The following is a 20,603-nucleotide window of genomic DNA, read 5'->3' as shown; positions in this document are numbered from 1 at the left end:
AGGAAGTGACGCTACGGAAGCCAGATGGACTATGTAAAGGAGCGCTGGTTAGAGCGGAACAAGAGGGTGGAACACAGTGCGTTCCACGATTAGGAAGCGATGCTTTGGGAGTCAGATGGGTATATGAGGGAGCGCGGGTCTAAAGTGAGTGGAACGCAATGCGTGCCACAGCCAGGAAGTGAGGACACGGGATTTTTGAAATAAGACACACTAAAGAAGTAAAGTGGACCTTCACTCTTTGGGAGCTTAAGGGGATTCAGAACGAGGCTTGACACACACATATAGGAGAATTGGTCCATGTGTACTGGATTAATTAAAGCAATTAATGAATTTCTGCCATAAGGGGAGCGGTTTAAAAATAGAAATTTAAGTTAAGTATAGATTAAAAATTTAAAAGAAGGGACCTTTGATTTATTATTTAAAAAGCATAGTTAATATTAATAAAAAGAAGGCACTAGATAAATTCAATTAACCATAATGATAGGAAGTGAGGTAATAACTGGAGAGAATAAAAGCCCAAATAGAGTCTCTGTAGTTCATTCAGAGCCAAGCCAGCACAGAGGACACAAGCTCCAGATTACAAGCAATAGTAAGTGCTGGTTTAAATACCGGTGGGCCTGCGTATGGTTCAAATAGTTTATTTAGTAAATTAATTTTCCTCTACCTTTAGAATAACGAATGTTATAGAGACATTTGGAGGTTCCTAAAACGTTGGCTATTTAAGATTCTGGGATCACCTGTCCATATTAGGATATATATTAATTTTAATGTAAGTATTATTTGATATTAACAATTCCTTAATTGATTTCATGATTGGGACTGGGAAATTGATATAATATCTTATGCCCACAGAATTGTGTCGTCATGGGAGTCCCCCATTTTATACAAATTATCTGCTAGGACATATTGCTCTTACCTGTAGAAAGTAAGAGTTTCAAATTTGCTTAAATTAAATCCTCTATAGATGATACAGCTGATTAGTGTTGAAAATATATTTGTTGAAAATGTAATTGTTAAGACCTCCTGCTATAGGATGGTATTGTGGCCATGTGACTATATATGAAATCCAGTATGAAAGCTTTCTGGTTTAAATTGCTTAATTTCTGGTTTAAATTGCTTAATTTGTAGAGAGAAGAAAATGTATCTTCTCTGATTCATCTAATACTACTAACATTTCTAATGTGGAGTTTTTTGGATTAGATTAGAGACTATGGTTGAAGTGAGATATTCAGGATACCTATAAAAAGCCATATAAGTCAATAAATGTCTTTCCTATATAAGTACACACCAACACCCAGATTATGTTATTATAAAAACTTTATTATATTTTTATATGTATTATAAGGATTTCTGTAAATTATGCTGTTAATAAGGTTTTATTTTCTGTTATAGACACCCCTGAGGAAGTCTGTATAGATGAAACGCATTGGGTGAAGGTCTTAGACATAGTGGGTGGACAAGCTGCGTTTAGGAGCTCCACCCGTCTGGGTAGGCAGCAAGTCCAATTAAGATCTTATCCCACGAATGTCAAGACAAATGTAAGAGCTGTTAATATATAAATTTTTAATAAATTCTGCCGTTTTAAAGGAAATGGACTAATCAGTGAATTTGTTGTCTGGGTGTATTCTGGTGAGAGGGTTTATTCTAGAAACCTTTGTCGACTGTGGATATTCAAACAAAAGAAAGTTTGAGAGTGTTATTTGAGCGCCCCCTATACATCTGCTAGTTCATTTTTAAATTTCTGGTTCTCGACTGGCAAGAGGACCTGCTATTGGGGATTGGCTGCCAAAATTTCTCCAATGACTTTTATGCCAAAAGGCTACACATTTAGTGCAACTGGTTATTGTTTTGTTATATATATATATATATATATATATATATATGTGTGTGTATATACACATATATATAATATATAGAGTGAGTGGTGCAGTAGGTTTTCAATTATAAACAAAATAATGCACAATAAGAAGATACTAGAAATAACAGAGGCTTTAGCCCAGTGGTTCCCAAACTTTCTTGAATCACAGACCACTGGAGTATCACCATTTTTTTATGGCACCATTAGTTACATTATGGTGGACAAGGTGGCACTTTTGTTTGACCAGATATGTTATAATTGGCAGCCACCAGCACTGGTTTTGCCTATTGCATGGTCCACAAATAGTTTGATTTGATACTGGACCACAAACTTGTGTCAGCATGTAACACAAAACGCCAGCTCATTCATAGGCAGGCTAATATCTGTATCATGTCTTCCCTAAGAGGCATACCTATGTCTTAGAATATTAAGGGATGTCCTAACAAAATGGTTTATGCTTTTACTCTCTTCAGGATTTGTCATTTCTGATAATGCCACAAATATTGTGAGAGGATTAAAGCTGGGTGAATTCAAACATGTTCCATGTTTTGCTCACACAAACTACAGTACTTGGTGGTACAGATTTTGTTTCAAGTGACAGGTGCATTCAAGAGATGCACTCTGTTTCGTGCTAAAACCATTCTTACAAGTCACCTCTAATTGAGTCAGCTGTAGTGGCACATAACATTACAACTTCTCCTCCTTAAGTTTCTGCTGCAACTGAGCTTTCTTGAGAGGCCCACTGGTGAAGAAGATGAGTCAGCACAACATTTTGACATCTGGTTGGGTCTGAAAGAATCGCCCATAATTAGTGACACCTCTGCCGTAACTCCATCTGATATGGTCACTATCTATAGAATGGTGGAGGATTATTTTAATAACATTGTACAAATAGGCATGTCAGACAGTCCCTTTGACTACTGGGAAAAAAAGAGGCCCTTGTACAAACTTGCTTTGCTTTACTTAAGCTGTCAACCCTCCAGTGTCTACTCAGAAAAAGTTTACAGCACAGGCGGGAACCTTGTCAGCGATCGACGTAGGAGGCTGCTTTCTCAAAATATGGAAAAGATGAGGTTTATCAAAATTAACTACAAATTCCATGAGGAAGACTTTTCACCAGCAATGACGTCAAAGAACAGAAAAATCTGTAATGGTGGCTTCCAGCAGTGGTTAATTAATAATGTGTGAAGATGATGTAAACAGTACAGAAGAGGTTGAGGATGATAATGATGATTAAATCTTGCCACTGTAGAGATTATTGACAGCACTGTTATTTTAGATGCCTTAAACCCATTGGTAGCTTTTTTTCTGGGGTCTTAAACAAACCAAGCACTTCAGCCACAAAAGTGTCAGTCTATGTCACTGACGTGCTTGGTTTGTACTATGTGCTTGTCCTTTGTTTATATACACCATAAGGGTGTGTGGAAGGGCCCAAGGGCTGTTCCATCTTGCACCACTTTTCTGCCACTGCAGTGTGACAATGTTTCATATATGTGCTATATTCTTTTAAACTGCCATGTGTTTGGTCCTCTGTTCTATCGCTTAGGAGCCAGCTAGCTAGCTCCCTGCATCCTTTGCCTAATATTGATGAAAACACTATTGTGAACTGTGAGGTGTTCAAAATTGACTGGAAATGACTGGAATGAAATGTTATTGAGGTTAGTAATACTGTATGAACGAAAAACAGCCCCAAAGTACATGATTTTAGCTGTTGTTACCTTTTGAAAAAAATACAGATCCAAAACCGAAACACATGAGGGTTGTTATGCAAAACCAGAACCAAAACCAAAACTAAAAACAACACCAATTCAGATCCAAAACCAAAACCAACACATAGGGATCTGCGCACAATCCGCGTATCCCTACTTTTGGCATATACAAGAACAAGGTCAAGTGCTTTTATATAGCTGTTGGAACTTTGCGATTATCTTTTTAATTCTAACATTTCACAGTTTGTGATGCAATTCTTTTTTTGTACATATGAGTAATCTACTTATGACAAAATTGCGAAGGGATGGAAAGGTCTGCGCACTGAGTTATGTTGCTAATGTTAATGGGGTGTGCTGCAGTTATAGGGGATGTCCACTCCCCTTTTCAAATAATTGGGATAAGGTTGGTTTATTAACCTAACTGTGCTATTGCCCCTCTGTGTGTGTTACCTGTAGTCTGGCTTGTTAAATTCTTTGTTGTGTAATGATTGATATCTGCCAATGAAATGCAATAACATGAACTGGTTCTGAAATCTTTACTTATGATTAATTAAAATGGAGTATGCATATATATATAGTACATTAATGCATAAATCAATATTGCATAAATCAAATATGTAAAGTACTGTGGTGCAAAAATCATTCAGTTCATTTTAAAGTTCCGTGCACTCAGCATCTAATGCAGAGATGAATTAGATATCCAACGATCACTGTTGGTAGTGGAGACCGGCGTCCCATGTCTCTACAGTGGCTAAAAGTCTGTGTGGTCTCGAGTGCTACCGCTGCGGTCGTTCGTCTCAGATGGTGGGACTCGGGCAGTGTTCAGGATGAACACTCAGAGCGGAGTCAGCCCAAAGCCCCTGTCTGATCATTGGATATCTCATTCGTCAACACATTAGATGCTGAGTGCACGGAACTTTCAAATGAACTGAATGATTTTTGCACCACAGTACTTTACATATTTGAATTACGCAATATTGATTTATGCATTAATGCACTGTATATGTATGCATACTTAATTTTAATTAATCATAAGTAAAGGTTTCAGAATCAGTTCAGCTTATTGCATTTCATTGGCAGATATCGATCATTACACAACAAAGTCTTTAACAAGACAGACTACAAGCATTAGACACTGTTAATAAACCAACCTTATTCTACTTATGACAAAAATATATTCATAATAATAAAAAATAATGACTGCCTATCACAGGGAAATTGTTTCAATCTGCTAGATTCGTTTTGGCCCATATACTAAAGTACAGAAGACATTCTGTCTAAGGTTTAAAGCAAGCAGATTACTGATATGTTCAGGATGGATATTTAGGAACTAAAGCAATTCTTCCTATTCAGAGATATTTAGATGTGTACAGCTTGGATTTTCTGAGACTGTATGCCAGCTTCATTAAAAGGTAACAAAAGCACAGAGGAAAGCATTTACACATGAACTGTGAAAAAGAGAGACTTCTGAATAAGTGAACAGCTGGAAGTTAATCTGATTGAACTTCTTCTGGGAGAGATACATTTCAAGACATTCACACTTATAACTTTTTGATTTGTGTAAGTACATTACAGAAAATGCATAATTTTTTTTGCGCAGAAGATTAAATGATTTATTTTAATATATGTTCTTTATTACCATAGCAAAAGATATTTTAGCATTTAATGTGTAACTAAGTATTGATCACAACAGCAATTTAACTGTAATATTTGTAAACTTTTTTAAAATGACTCTATTGAAAACTGAGCAGGAGAACATACTGCAAGCAAGGGTGAGCAACAGCCAGAAAAGCAGCTCCAGGCACATGCAAGATCTATGTGTGTGTTGTGGTGTGTACATCGGGATCTGCATGTACATCAGTGATTTTCAACCTTTTTTTACTCGCGGCACACCAAACAATATTTTAAAATTCCCAAGGCACACCATCAGTTCCCTACAGAAAAAAAAAAAAAAACCACATTGGCCATCACAGTAATAAAAAAAAATCCACACATACATTGGCCTACACAAAAAAAACAATCACATTGCTCTCCACATAAATCATGTTGCTCACTACATAAATCCTATTGCTCCCCACATAAATCAATCACATTGCTACCCACATAAATCCTGTTGCTCCACACATAAATCAATCACATTGCTCCCCACATAAATCCTATTGCTCCCCACATGAATTATTCACATTGTTCCCTCCAAAAATTAATAAATCCTTATTCTCCCCAAATAAATCATATTGAAATCCTATTGTTCCCCACAGGAGAAATAAAATAACAAATATTAGTCCCTACCGGTCAGCTGTCCTCCTCCCTGTCCCTCAGTGGCGGGGGTTGTTTATAGTGGAGTGCTGCGAATACTGAGCAGGGGGCAGTCAGGCAGGTGTGGATGTGGGTGGGCAAGGAAAGCTGTGTATGCATGCGGGAACTCGAAGATGTGTATGCAGGCGAGTGGGCTGGCTGGGTTGAGATACGCGGCGGCCGTGACCTATGATATCACACCACCGCATCTTCAAGGCATAGGTCATGGCCAGAGCATGACTGATCCTCTAAGAAGGCCCGGGACAACAGTTCACTCTGAAGGTGCAGGAAGCTGCTCTGGCTCCGCGGCACACCTTGCAACTGCTCGCGGCACACTAGTCTGCCACGGCACACTGGTTGAAAAAGCCTGATGTACATGGTCATGGATTCAACTATAAATTAAATACTAATGTAAAGTTCCATATGTGGGTCGATGTGAATGAGCAATTTCTAATTTGCATAATGCTATTGTCATCCTCACTTTGTAGAAGCTGCCAGCTCACTGCTGTTCCATGGTGTTTTAGTGCCCTGAGCAGACCCCCAATACATTCCTTCCTCTAAGCACATATCCTCTACATTGAAGAAAAGACATGGGGGGTAATTCCAAGTTGATCGCAGCAGGATTTTTGTTAGCAATTGGGCAAAACCATGTGCACTGCAGGGGGGGCAGATATAACATGTGCAGAGAGAGTTAGATTTGGGTGGGGTGTGTTCAATCTGCAATCTAATTTGCAGTGTAAAAATAAGGCAGCCAGTATTTACCCTGCACAGAAACAAAATAACCCACCCAAATCTAACTCTTTCTGCACATGTTATATCTGCCTCCCCTGCAGTGCACATGGTTTTGCCCAATTGCTATCAAAAATCCTGCTGCGATCAACTTGGAATTACCCCCAAGGAGCAGGAAGTTGGGCACAGGTGTTCCTGTGACCTCATCCATGCCAACTTTGAACCTTTGCTCTAGATATTGATTTCTTCCACACTCAGGACTTGAAACATCTATACTGGTCATGGACATCAACTTCTTCCATAGCATTGTATGAAGCCAGATATTAAAGTTGCTGGATTGAATCTCCAGAACCAGGCTAAATGTCGAGATGTATCAAAGTTTGGAGAGATATAAAGTGGAGAGAGATAAAGTACAAATTAATCAGCTCCTGATATTTTTCAAACATGGCCGTAAAGTGACAGAAGCTGATAGTTTAGTACTTTACCCCTCTTCCCTTTATTTTTCTCCAAGCTTTGATAAATCTTCCCCAGAGTGAGGGTTGCTTACCAATACCTGGATGTTCCACGACTTATGCAAGTAGTAGCAAGAGCTTAGGGACATATTTATTAAAGCTTGGAGAGAGATTACCTGGAGTGAGAGTTTATACCAACCAGTCAGCTCCTAACTGACATTTTTTCAAACACAGCCTTTAAAATGACGATTAGAAGCTGATTGGTAACTAACCAATGGTTAGTAATCTATTTTTGTCCACTTCATCTCTCACCAGACTTTAATAAATTACCCCCTTATTCCAGAACCAACGGTAGTGAAAGTTCTACAGGAGACACTGATCAAGTGTTACAGTATTGTGGTCAAGAAAAGCAGAAAACCCACACAGACCCTATCATGTGCTATCTCTTTGCAGAAGTCAGGCAGCCTCCAAGAAGTCATCACCAGTGGTCACAAAAAGCAGGGCGTCAAAGAGAGCCAGGTCAAAAGCATACATTAGGTCAGGTAGTGATACAGAGAGAAAACACTAACTGCACAAGAAATAGATTATGGGCCCGATTCAGACCTGATCGCTGTTGTGCAAATTCACACAACAGCTGATTAGCGAATGACTGTGCACGTGTATGCACTGCAATGCGCAGGTGCATCGCCAAACAGTGTCAGGATTATGCAAAAATTTTGAACACAATACGTTCGCAAGGTGGTTGACAGGAAGAGGACATTTGTGGGTGGTAACTGGCTGTTTTCTGGGAGTGTCAGGAAAAATGCAGGAGTTCGCAAGCGTTTTCAGGGCAGGTCTGTGATGTCAGCCTGATTGTATCGCACTGTAGAAGTAAGTCTTGGGCTAAGCTGGAAAAATAATTTGATGGTGAGTGAGTTGCGAACGGATTTGCAGATGTCTGCTGTCTGACGGAATTTTCGCACAGCATACCCCTGCATTCATACACTTGCAGAGGGTGGGTTTTCACTCTCCCTTGGTGGTGACTATCTGATGGCAGACCTCTGCAAATTTGCAGTACAGCGATCAGATCTGAATCAGGCCCAATATCATATATATTGCACAACCCCTATTGACATATTAGAAGAGTCTTGTATATCCCAGAATATCTAGGCTAGGGGGGTGCTACCACTAAACAAATTAATAATAAAAAAACAAAAACAAAGATTTGTATCATGTAGTGCACACAGGAAATACAATAAATGTAACTTTTAATTTCACTTATTTAAAAGTATGGTATTTAAATACTGCTAAAAAAAATATATTTTTGTGAAGGTAAAGAAAGAGTGAATTCAAAATGAATTCTGTGTGCAGAGATGCCACTGTGAAAATTACTTTACTTCATTTGAATCTGTTGTGAAGTCCTGATTTGAGCAACAAATTCAACAGGTAGTGTACAGACTCATACAGTGAATTATTTTTTTTTTTAATAATAACAACAGCAACAATGTTGCTAAAGATCAGATGGAGTCTTCTGAATATATGGCAAAAAGTCTTAAATGATAGGATATTATGTTGGGGCAGTACGGATGGTGTAATGGTTAGCATTATTGCCTCACAGCACTGAGGTCATGGGTTCGATTCCTACCATGGCCGTAACTGTGTGGAGTCTGTATATTCTCCCCGTACTTGCGTGGGTTTCTCCCGGTACTCCGGTTTCCTCCCACAATCCAAAAATATACTGGTAGGTTAATTGGCTCCCAACAAAAATTAACCCTAGTGAATGTGATTCTGTGTGTACATGTGATAGGGAATATAGGGGCAGATGTATTAACCTGGAGAAGGCATAAGGAAGTGATAAACCAGTGATATGTGCAAGGTGATAAAGGCACCAACCAATCAGCTCCAATATGTAAATTAACAGTTAGAATCTGATTGGCTGGTGCATTTATCACCTTTCACATATCACTGGTTTATCACTTCCTTATGCCTTCTCCAGGTTAATACATCGCCCCATAGATTGTACGCTCCACTGGGGCAGGGACTGATGTGAATGGGCAAATATTCTCTGTAAAGTGCTGCGGAATATGTGTGTGCTATATAAATAACTGGTAATAATAATAATATTATGTATCAATAGTTCCAATAATATAAGGATTCATGTAATGTAAAAGGAATGATGATAACAACATTGTTGCTGAATATCCAATGGAGTCCTCATAATCTATGGCAAAGAGCTTTAAAGTACAGAGTATTACATATCAGCAATTTCCATTATTCATGATATATATATATATATATATATATATATATATATGTTTGTAGACGGTCCGGCACTCCAATAGCATGTACAGTGGTCCCTGGTGCCCTCACTTTCCAAATGGCAGATAATATCAAAAACGATGTGCGGCACTCAGGATTGTGAAAATAAATCAACACCACCAACTGTCCATCAACGTTTCAAAATACAACAGTGAAAAAGCTTACCTTATATCCCTGTCACCAAAGTGAAGTGAAGTGTGCATCGTCCGTCCGGCGGGGACCCGCTCGGCCGCTGCGGCGCTGATTGATGACGTCATCGCGTATTACGTGGTGCACGTCTGTGAACCCATCACCATGGTAACCCGTTGTGACACTCCTGACATAAACAAAGCAACATATGTAGCACAGCTGTAGTACATAGAATCTAGACTGAGGGCATATGAGATATATCAGAGCTGTAATAAAGTCACAGAGTTATTAGCACTACAGGTGGAAGATATTTAGACAATAATGTAGCTGCTGTGACTCTTAATATATAATATGCTGATGATATAAAGTAGAGTGTTGAATGTGGAACACTCTGGCTATAGTGAATATGAACCTGTAATGTGAGATTACTATATGTTGAGTAATGCAATAAAGATCTGCAGCATGCATACTGTAGGATGTCTGGTTGTGTTAAATGTATTTAGTGGTATACACGCTAATATTATATAACAACTGCTGGGATATATACGTGTCTATATAGGATACAAACCTAATTTACTGGGTGAACAAATATTTCACCTGTAGTTATAGAATGGGAATCTGATAGTGAATATCAAATGTGTTACACAATGTAGGGGAAAAAAAGAGAATAAATAACTAGGAGGACCAAGGATATATAAACACTGAAAGAAAAAAACAAACGAAAGAAGAAAAATGCAAAAAGAAGAAAAATGCAATATAAACACTAGGAGGACCAAGGATATATGTTTTCCAAACCAACAGATAGGAACACCTTCTTGCACAATGCGAGTTGCCATCCCAAAGGACTTAAGTTGGGTCTTCCATACTCACAAATGATTAGAATCCACAGAATTAATTCAGACACAAAAAGAGCAGCATCTCAAATTGATGATCTCATTAATCGTTTCATTCTGCGGGGATACAATTCCAAACAACTGTATGAGACCAAATTGAAAGTGCTATCAATGAACAGAAACACATTATTACAGAAGAAAACTAAGGAAACCTCATCATCTAAATTAATTTGGAAAAGCACCTATAATATTGCTTCAGAGGAAACCAACAAAATCACCAAATAACATTGGCATCTCATCCAAACGGATAACAAATTGAACTTACAGAACACTAACATTATGCCATGTTACCGTCGCTCCAGAAACCTCAGAGACATGCTAGTTAAAACAGATATATCATCCAAAACTAAAATTGAAAGACCAGCCATGTTTACAGCTCGCAAACGGGGCTGTTTCAGGTGCCCGTGCACAACGTGCCAATACCTTATCTCTGGTGACACCTTTTACCATCCGCATCTGGGCCATAAAATATCCATCAAGCATCATTTAACATGCGAATCTACTTTCGTGGTTTACCAAATAATCTGCCCTTGCGGCTTAACTTATATTGGCAAGACGAAGAGGAAGTTTAAAGAAAGAATGACCGCCCACAGATCGGCCATTAGGCTGGCCCTAGCCAAAGGAAAGAGCGAGCAACCAGTAGCACGCCATTTTGCGACTTTTAAACACTCTTTGACGAGTCTACGATATCGCATGATTGATCATGTACCTGCCAATGTTAGAGGTGGGGACAGACACAAAGCCCTTTTAAGATGCGAATCAAGGTGGATCCACAAATTGGATGTAATTACACCGAGAGGACTTAATGAATCTTTGCCATTATCCTGTTTCTTCTAAAGTGACTCTGAATATTATTGAGTATTTCCTTTTATATATCCTTGGTCCTCCTAGTGTTTATATTGCATTTTTCTTCTTTTTGCATTTTTCTTCTTTCGTTTGTTTTTTTCTTTCAGTGTTTATATATCCTTGGTCCTCCTAGTTATTTATTCTCTTTTTTTCCCCTACATTGTGTAACACATTTGATATTCACTATCAGATTCCCATTCTATATCTACAGGTGAAATATTTGTTCACCCAGTAAATTAGGTTTGTATCCTATATAGACACGTATATATCCCAGCAGTTGTTATATAATATTAGCGTGTATACCACTAAATACATTTAACACAACCAGACATCCTACAGTATGCATGCTGCAGATCTTTATTGCATTACTCAACATATAGTAATCTCACATTACAGGTTCATATTCACTATAGCCAGAGTGTTCCACATTCAACACTCTACTTTATATCATCAGCATATTATATATTAAGAGTCACAGCAGCTACATTATTGTCTAAATATCTTCCACCTGTAGTGCTAATAACTCTGTGACTTTATTACAGCTCTGATATATCTCATATGCCCTCAGTCTAGATTCTATGTACTACAGCTGTGCTACATATGTTGCTTTGTTTATGTCAGGAGTGTCACAACGGGTTACCATGGTGATGGGTTCACAGACGTGCACCGCGTAATACGCGATGACGTCATCAATCAGCGCCGCAGCGGCCGAGCGGGTCCCCGCCGGACGGACGATGCACACTTCACTTCACTTTGGTGACAGGGATATAAGGTAAGCTTTTTCACTGTTGTATTTTATCCTGATGACAATTTTCAAGTAAAATTGAAACGTTGATGGACAGTTGGTGGTGTTGATTTATTTTCACAATCCTGAGTGCCGCACATCGTTTTTGATATATATATATATATATATATATATACACAGAGGGTAGGTGAGGCACTCCAATGAGGCAATCGTACAGTTTAATAAAACACAACGTTTCAATGCCGTTTATTTAGGCATTTTCATCAGGATATAACAGAAACATAAAACAACCTACCTTATATAGCAAGTATCACCCAGTGAAGTGCCAATTACCGCAACGGGACTGCACACCCGGCGGGAGCGCACTGAAAATGACGTAATGACGTCCTGTAGGAGGAAGTCATACGACACGTGTAAGAACCGTCACCATGACAACACTTATCAACATACCAGCTGCCGTACGCTACTATAATGTGGCTGTTAACTTTGACATAAATGCAAATGGAAAAATAGCAGTGTATATAATAAAATGTTACAATGCCATATATAACTAAGAGCAATCGCCTAGTCAATACATACAAATAGATAGCTGGTAAATCAAACAGACATTAGGTTAGGAGCAAAAGACAAAAAAATCCATATAGCATAAAATATAAACACAGTAATTGAAGCTGTTAATCTATCAAGATGACATATTAATTACTACTGGCTAATATGCTAATCCCCGACTGCTCATTTAAACCACCAGGGGTAAGGGTTCCTAACCGATGGATCCAGCGAGCCTCACACTGCAAAAGCTTCAGACCACGATTACCACCCCTTAAAGAAGGGGGCACATGGTCAATCATCTGATATCTAAGGGTAGTAAGATTATGAGATGCAAGCAAAAAATGTCTGGCCACAGGTAAGTCACTTTTGCCAGAATTAATGACTAACTTAATTGATGACCTATGGGCGGCCATCCTTTCTTTAAAAGGACGTTCGGTTTTCCCTATATAGGACAAGCCGCATGGGCAGATAATCTGGTACACTGTAAATGTGGAATTACACGTCAATCTATGACGAATATGTAAAATCTTCCCAGTGTGAGGATGGTAGAAAGTCCCGCCAGGGATTAAAAACCTACAAGTGACACATGTACAACGAATACAACCCAGACTACCTCTATATATACTAGGTGGAATTTCAGAAATATCCGACCTCACTAGGATGTCACGCAGACTCCGGCCACGTTTATAGCATGACATAAGTTTTGTATCGGTTAAGTTACAATCAGGATCTGACCTTACGATGGGCCAGTGTTTCTTTGAAATCCGACTAATAGTCTGACTGGCTGGAGTATACTGTGTAACCCAGGGCATAATGCGTGTTTGATCAACTTTTTTAGGATGTAAAAGTAATTCAGTGTCAAGTGCCAGGGCCTTGGATTTAGCTGCCTGTAATAAAGATGGATCATATCCTCATTCTAAAATTTTTTGGAATAGAGTATCGATTTGTACTATAGCTTGTGTAGAATCGGATGTAATACGTCTAGCCCTTAAAAATTGAGAATAGGGAAGGCCTTTAACAAGAGATCTAGGATGGCAACTAGTAGACAAGAGAAGGTTATTGCGATCAGTTGGTTTAGTATACAAATCTGTGGAAATAAGCCCATCACAAATAGATATTGCTACATCCAAAAAGTGTATTTTGTCAGAACTATAATCAAAAGTAAATTTTACAGGGCTCTCACCAGCATTATGAGAATTAATGTGATCGATTAGAATACTACTGTCGCCCTTCCAAAAGATCAGGAGATCGTCTATATAATGGCAGAAAAAAATTATATTCGAAAAAATGGCAGGATCTGAAAAGAACACTGACTGTTCAACATCAAACATGAAAATGTTGGCGTATGAGGGGGCTACCGCCGCCCCCATCGCACAACCAATTAGTTGAAGATAGAATGCACTATCATAAAGAAAAAAATTACGTGTCAAAATAAACTGTAATAATGTCAAAACAAATGTGATTGCTGGACCATTATAATCAGCCTGAACATTCAAAAAACGACCCACAGCTGCCAAACCCATCTTGTGCGGAATGACAGTGTATAAACTGGTAACACCAATTGTGAACATCACTGTATCAGGATCTAGTCTGGGGAGAGCTCTCAATTTAATCAACAAGGACGTAGTATCTAAAAGTTATCTAGGATGTTTTGTAATAAATGACTGTAACAGGCTATCTAAATACACAGAGATGGGTTGTGACAAACCACCCCGGGCCGCAATAATTGGTCTACCCGGGGGGTCTATGACAGATTTATGTATTTTTGGAAGGGTGTAAAATAGTGGAGCCAAAGGGAATGCAGGTAATAATGCTTTGCTAAGTTGATCAGTGATAGTTCCATTTTCAAAAGCTGTATGTAGAATGGTCGATAGTTCTCTTTTAAACAATACCGTGGGATCTTGAGGCAGTCGCCTATAGGTGGTACAGTCATTAAGATGTGCTGCTACTTGGAGTTTATATTGAGCAAGATCCTGTATGACCAGGGCACCCCCCTTATCTGCTGGACGAAAGATCAAAGATTTATTCTTGGATAGATTGTCCAAAGCCAGCTGTTGTCCAGGGGTTAGATTGTGACGCTGTGGGGGTAACTGAGGTATCGCCATCTGTGTTTCCTCGTCCAAAAGGCGCATGAAGGTCTTGATGGAGGGATTAAAGGACTGAGGTTCGAATGTAGATTTGGGGAGAATTTTAGATAATTGCGGGGGAAGCTCCATTTTAGGGGTAGCTTCATTTTCAACTTGAATATTGGCAGTGGTGTCACATTTACCATAAAACTCACTAAGTTTCAGTTGGCGATGCAATTTATGTTTCTCCACACTCCAATCTAACATGTTGAACCTCGTGGACACTGGTTAAGGTGGACACTGACTATGAGCTGAATACTGTCTATCAATGGACATACCCAGCTAGGGGTAATGATTACAAGAAGCCCTTTTTTAGACGTAATAGAGGTAAGGGTGAATATCAAGTGGACTCTTCTACGGATTTTTATTCATCAAGTGATAATGACCATAATACTAAAAGCAACAAAAGGAGCACTAAACGAGGCCAAATTGACCCTTTAGGGGTCACGACTCGGGCACGATATTCCCGCGACGACGGCGATACACCCGGAGGGGTGGCCAAAACAAAAGGCAGAGGACGTGGAGGAAAAGCTGCAAACAAAACGTAATCGTCAATTTGTCATCATACGAACTGTCTGGGATAGAAACAGAAGTACTATCCAAAGGTTTATCGTTTGTACCGTCCACGAGGTTCAACATGTTAGATTGGAGTGTGGAGAAACATAAATTGCATCGCCAACTGAAACTTAGTGAGTTTTATGGTAAATGTGACACCACTGCCAATATTCAAGTTTAAAATGAAGCTACCCCTAAAATGGAGCTTCCTCCGCAATTATCTAAAATTCTCCCCAAATCTACATTCGAACCTCAGTCCTTTAATCCCTCCATCAAGACCTTCATGCGCCTTTTGGACGAGGAAACACAGATGGCGATACCTCAGTTACCCCCACAGCATCACAATCTAACCCCTGGACAACAGCTGGCTTTGGACAATCTATCCAAGAATAAATCTTTGATCTTTCGTCCAGCAGATAAGGGGGGTGCCCTGGTCATACAGGATCTTGCTCAATATAAACTCCAAGTAGCAGCACATCTTAATGACTGTACCACCTATAGGCGACTGCCTCAAGATCCCACGGTATTGTTTAAAAGAGAACTATCGACCATTCTACATACAGCTTTTGAAAATGGAACTATCACTGATCAACTTAGCAAAGCATTATTACCTGCATTCCCTTTGGCTCCACTATTTTACACCCTTCCGAAAATACATAAATCTGTCATAGACCCCCCGGGTAGACCAATTATTGCGACCCGGGGTGGTTTGTCACAACCCATCTCTGTGTATTTAGATAGCCTGTTACAGCCATTTATTACAAAACATCCTAGATACCTTTTAGATACTACGTCCTTGTTGATTAAATTGAGAGCTCTCCCCAGACTAGATCCTGATACAGTGATGTTCACAATTGATGTTACCAGTTTATACACTGTCATTCCGCACGAGATGGGTTTGGCAGCTGTGGGTCGTTTTTTGAATGTTCAGGCTGATTATAATGGTCCAGCAATCACATTTGTTTTGACATTATTACAGTTTATTTTGACACGTAATTTTTTTCTTTATGATAGTGCATTCTATCTTCAACTAATTGGTTGTGCGATGGGGGCGGCGGTAGCCCCCTCATACGCCAACATTTTCATGTTTGATGTTGAACAGTCAGTGTTCTTTTCAGATCCTGCCATTTTTTCGAATATTATTTTTTTCTGCCATTATATAGACGATCTCCTGATCTTTTGGAAGGGCGACAGTAGTATTCTAATCGATCACATTAATTCTCATAATGCTGGTGAGAGCCCTGTAAAATTTACTTTTGATTATAGTTCTGACAAAATACACTTTTTGGATGTAGCAATATCTATTTGTGATGGGCTTATTTCCACAGATTTGTATACTAAACCCACTGATCGCAATAACCTTCTCTTGTCTACTAGTTGCCATCCTAGATCTCTTGTTAAAGGCCTTCCCTATTCTCAATTTTTAAGGGCTAGACGTATTACATCCGATTCTACACAAGCTATAGTACAAATCGATACTCTATTCCAAAAAATTTTAGAACGAGGATATGATCCATCTTTATTACAGGCAGCTAAATCCAAGGCCCTGGCACTTGACACTGAATTACTTTTACATCCTAAAAAAGTTGATCAAACACGCATTATGCCCTGGGTTACACAGTATACTCCAGCCAGTCAGACTATTAGTCGGATTTCAAAGAAACACTGGCCCATCGTAAGGTCAGATCCTGATTGTAACTTAACCGATACAAAACTTATGTCATGCTATAAACGTGGCCGGAGTCTGCGTGACATCCTAGTGAGGTCAGATATTTCTGAAATTCCACCTAGTATATATAGAGGTAGTCTGGGTTGTATTCGTTGTACATGTGTCACTTGTAGGTTTTTAATCCCTGGCGGGACTTTCTACCATCCTCACACTGGGAAGATTTTACATATTCGTCATAGATTGACGTGTAATTCCACATTTACAGTGTACCAGATTATCTGCCCATGCGGCTTGTCCTATATAGGGAAAACCGAACGTCCTTTTAAAGAAAGGATGGCCGCCCATAGGTCATCAATTAAGTTAGCCATTAATTCTGGCAAAAGTGACTTACCTGTGGCCAGACATTTTTTGCTTGCATCTCATAATCTTACTACCCTTAGATATCAGATGATTGACCATGTGCCCCCTTCTTTAAGGGGTGGTAATCGTGGTCTGAAGCTTTTGCAGTGTGAGGCTCGCTGGATCCATCGGTTAGGAACCCTTACCCCTGGTGGTTTAAATGAGCAGTCGGGGATTAGCATATTAGCCAGTAGTAATTAATATGTCATCTTGATAGATTAACAGCTTCAATTACTGTGTTTATATTTTATGCTATATGGATTTTTTTGTCTTTTGCTCCTAACCTAATGTCTGTTTGATTTACCAGCTATCTATTTGTATGTATTGACTAGGCGATTGCTCTTAGTTATATATGGCATTGTAACATTTTATTATATACACTGCTATTTTTCCATTTGCATTTATGTCAAAGTTAACAGCCACATTATAGTAGCGTACGGCAGCTGGTATGTTGATAAGTGTTGTCATGGTGACGGTTCTTACACGTGTCGTATGACTTCCTCCTACCGGACGTCATTACGTCATTTTTAGTGCGCTCCCGCCGGGTGTGCAGTCCCGTTGCTGTAATTGGCACTTCACTGGGTGATACTTGCTATATAAGGTAGGTTGTTTTATGTTTCTGTTATATCCTGATGAAAATGCCTAAATAAACGGCATTGAAACGTTGTGTTTTATTAAGCTGTACGATTGCCTCATTGGAGTGCCGCACCTACCCTCTGTGTACACGTTTTTCTGTGAGGGCACCCAGATATATTCATAGTTCAAGTGGCCGTGCCGGACCTTCCTGTTGTCTACAATTTGACTTCCAGCTGTTTGGATTTCTTGTCAGGGCACCCCTTCAGTCATCATCCAGGTATCATCTGTTGTGGACTTTGTTTTTGATTTTTTTCACGGTTTTCACTGTTTTAAGGTGTTTTTCTACATTATTTACACCTGCTGCTTTGCACACCACTGTTGCACTTTAATGTGATGGCTGACACGGACTATGAGCAAACCACCAGCGGTCATACATTTATTAATTACCCTATTGGTGACACATTCACGTACTCAGAAGCTGAGGCTGATACTATTTTACGCACTGGAATCCTGTCAGAGCAAGCTGAAGCTCTCCCTCTAGATGACATATATCGTGAGCTTTATAGGCTCAAAAAGAGGGAAATTGATTATTATTTCCATGCGTTATCACTCAGCGAATATTATAGGGCTAAAAAAATTCCCAGAGGACTGCGAGTCCGCAATGGCCCCACTATAGGAAAGCATGATCCTGCATTTTGCAGGAAGTGGGTGTCCATTGTTAATAAATGCTCATTTGACCTCATGTTACTCATAATAGAGTTTCCAATAAAGAGGTTAATATCACGCAAGAAAAGGTTAATTCATTTGAAACCATCCACAAACCTAACCTCATTGAAGACGCAAACACTGATTGGTATGCCAAACTAAATGCACAACTGCAGGTGTATAAGAGGGATCTTATTAAATTCAAGAAGGCTAAACAGGTTAAGGTGGACACTGACTATGAGCTGAATACTGTCTATCAATGGACATACCCAGCTAGGGGTAATGATTACAAGAAGCCCTTTTTTAGACGTAATAGAGGTAAGGGTGAATATCAAGTGGACTCTTCTACGGATTTTTATTCATCAAGTGATAATGACCGTAATACTAAAAGCAACAAAAGGAGCACTAAACGAGGCCAAATTGACCCTTTAGGGGTCACGACTCGGGTACGATATTCCCGCGACGATGGCGATACACCCGGAGGGGTGGCCAAAACAAAAGGCAGAGGACGTGGAGGAAAAGCTGCAAACAAAACGTAATCGTCAATTTGTCATCATACGAACTGTCTGGGATAGAAACAGAAGTACTATCCAAAGGTTTATCGTTTGTACCGTCCACGAGGTTCAACATGTTAGATTGGAGTGTGGAGAAACATAAATTGCATCGCCAACTGAAACTTAGTGAGTTTTATGGTAAATGTGACACCACTGCCAATATTCAAGTTGAAAATGAAGCTACCCCTAAAATGGAGCTTCCTCCGCAATTATCTAAAATTCTCCCCAAATCTACATTCGAACCTCAGTCCTTTAATCCCTCCATCAAGACCTTCATGCGCCTTTTGGACGAGGAAACACAGATGGCGATACCTCAGTTACCCCCACAGCGTCACAATCTAACCCCTGGACAACAGCTGGCTTTGGACAATCTATCCAAGAATAAATCTTTGATCTTTCGTCCAGCAGATAAGGGGGGTGCCCTGGTCATACAGGATCTTGCTCAATATAAACTCCAAGTAGCAGCACATCTTAATGACTGTACCACCTATAGGCGACTGCCTCAAGATCCCACGGTATTGTTTAAAAGAGAACTATCGACCATTCTACATACAGCTTTTGAAAATGGAACTATCACTGATCAACTTAGCAAAGCATTATTACCTGCATTCCCTTTGGCTCCACTATTTTACACCCTTCCGAAAATACATAAATCTGTCATAGACCCCCCCGGGTAGACCAATTATTGCGGCCCGGGGTGGTTTGTCACAACCCATCTCTGTGTATTTAGATAGCCTGTTACAGCCATTTATTACAAAACATCCTAGATACCTTTTAGATACTACGTCCTTGTTGATTAAATTGAGAGCTCTCCCCAGACTAGATCCTGATACAGTGATGTTCACAATTGATGTTACCAGTTTATACACTGTCATTCCGCACGAGATGGGTTTGGCAGCTGTGGGTCGTTTTTTGAATGTTCAGGCTGATTATAATGGTCCAGCAATCACATTTGTTTTGACATTATTACAGTTTATTTTGACACGTAATTTTTTTCTTTATGATAGTGCATTCTATCTTCAACTAATTGGTTGTGCGATGGGGGCGGCGGTAGCCCCCTCATACGCCAACATTTTCATGTTTGATGTTGAACAGTCAGTGTTCTTTTCAGATCCTGCCATTTTTTCGAATATAATTTTTTTCTGCCGTTATATAGACGATCTCCTGATCTTTTGGAAGGGCGACAGTAGTATTCTAATCAATCACATTAATTCTCATAATGCTGGTGAGAGCCCTGTAAAATTTACTTTTGATTATAGTTTTGACAAAATACACTTTTTGGATGTAGCAATATCTATTTGTGATGGGCTTATTTCCACAGATTAGTATACTAAACCCACTGATCGCAATAACCTTCTCTTGTCTACTAGTTGCCATCCTAGATCTCTTGTTAAAGGCCTTCCCTATTCTCAATTTTTAAGGGCTAGACGTATTACATCCGATTCTACACAAGCTATAGTACAAATCGATACTCTATTCCAAAAAATTTTAGAACGAGGATATGATCCATCTTTAT

The 20,603-nt window shown here is 39.3% G+C and overlaps 1 long non-coding RNA gene across 1 annotated transcript; it reads left to right on the top strand.

The window, feature by feature from the left end:
- Window positions 1–446: 446 nt before the first annotated feature.
- LOC135051266 (uncharacterized) lies at window positions 447–1,454 on the top strand. Its single transcript, XR_010242145.1, has 4 exons — window positions 447–589; window positions 671–769; window positions 853–925; window positions 1,393–1,454. It is a non-coding gene; the product is annotated as an uncharacterized LOC135051266 (long non-coding RNA).
- Window positions 1,455–20,603: the final 19,149 nt, after the last annotated feature.

This window comes from Pseudophryne corroboree, chromosome 2 (genome assembly GCF_028390025.1).
Source record: "Pseudophryne corroboree isolate aPseCor3 chromosome 2, aPseCor3.hap2, whole genome shotgun sequence".
Taxonomy (NCBI): domain Eukaryota; kingdom Metazoa; phylum Chordata; class Amphibia; order Anura; family Myobatrachidae; genus Pseudophryne; species Pseudophryne corroboree.
Note: the sequence above shows the minus strand (reverse complement) of the source record. Positions and strands in the feature narration are given on the sequence as shown.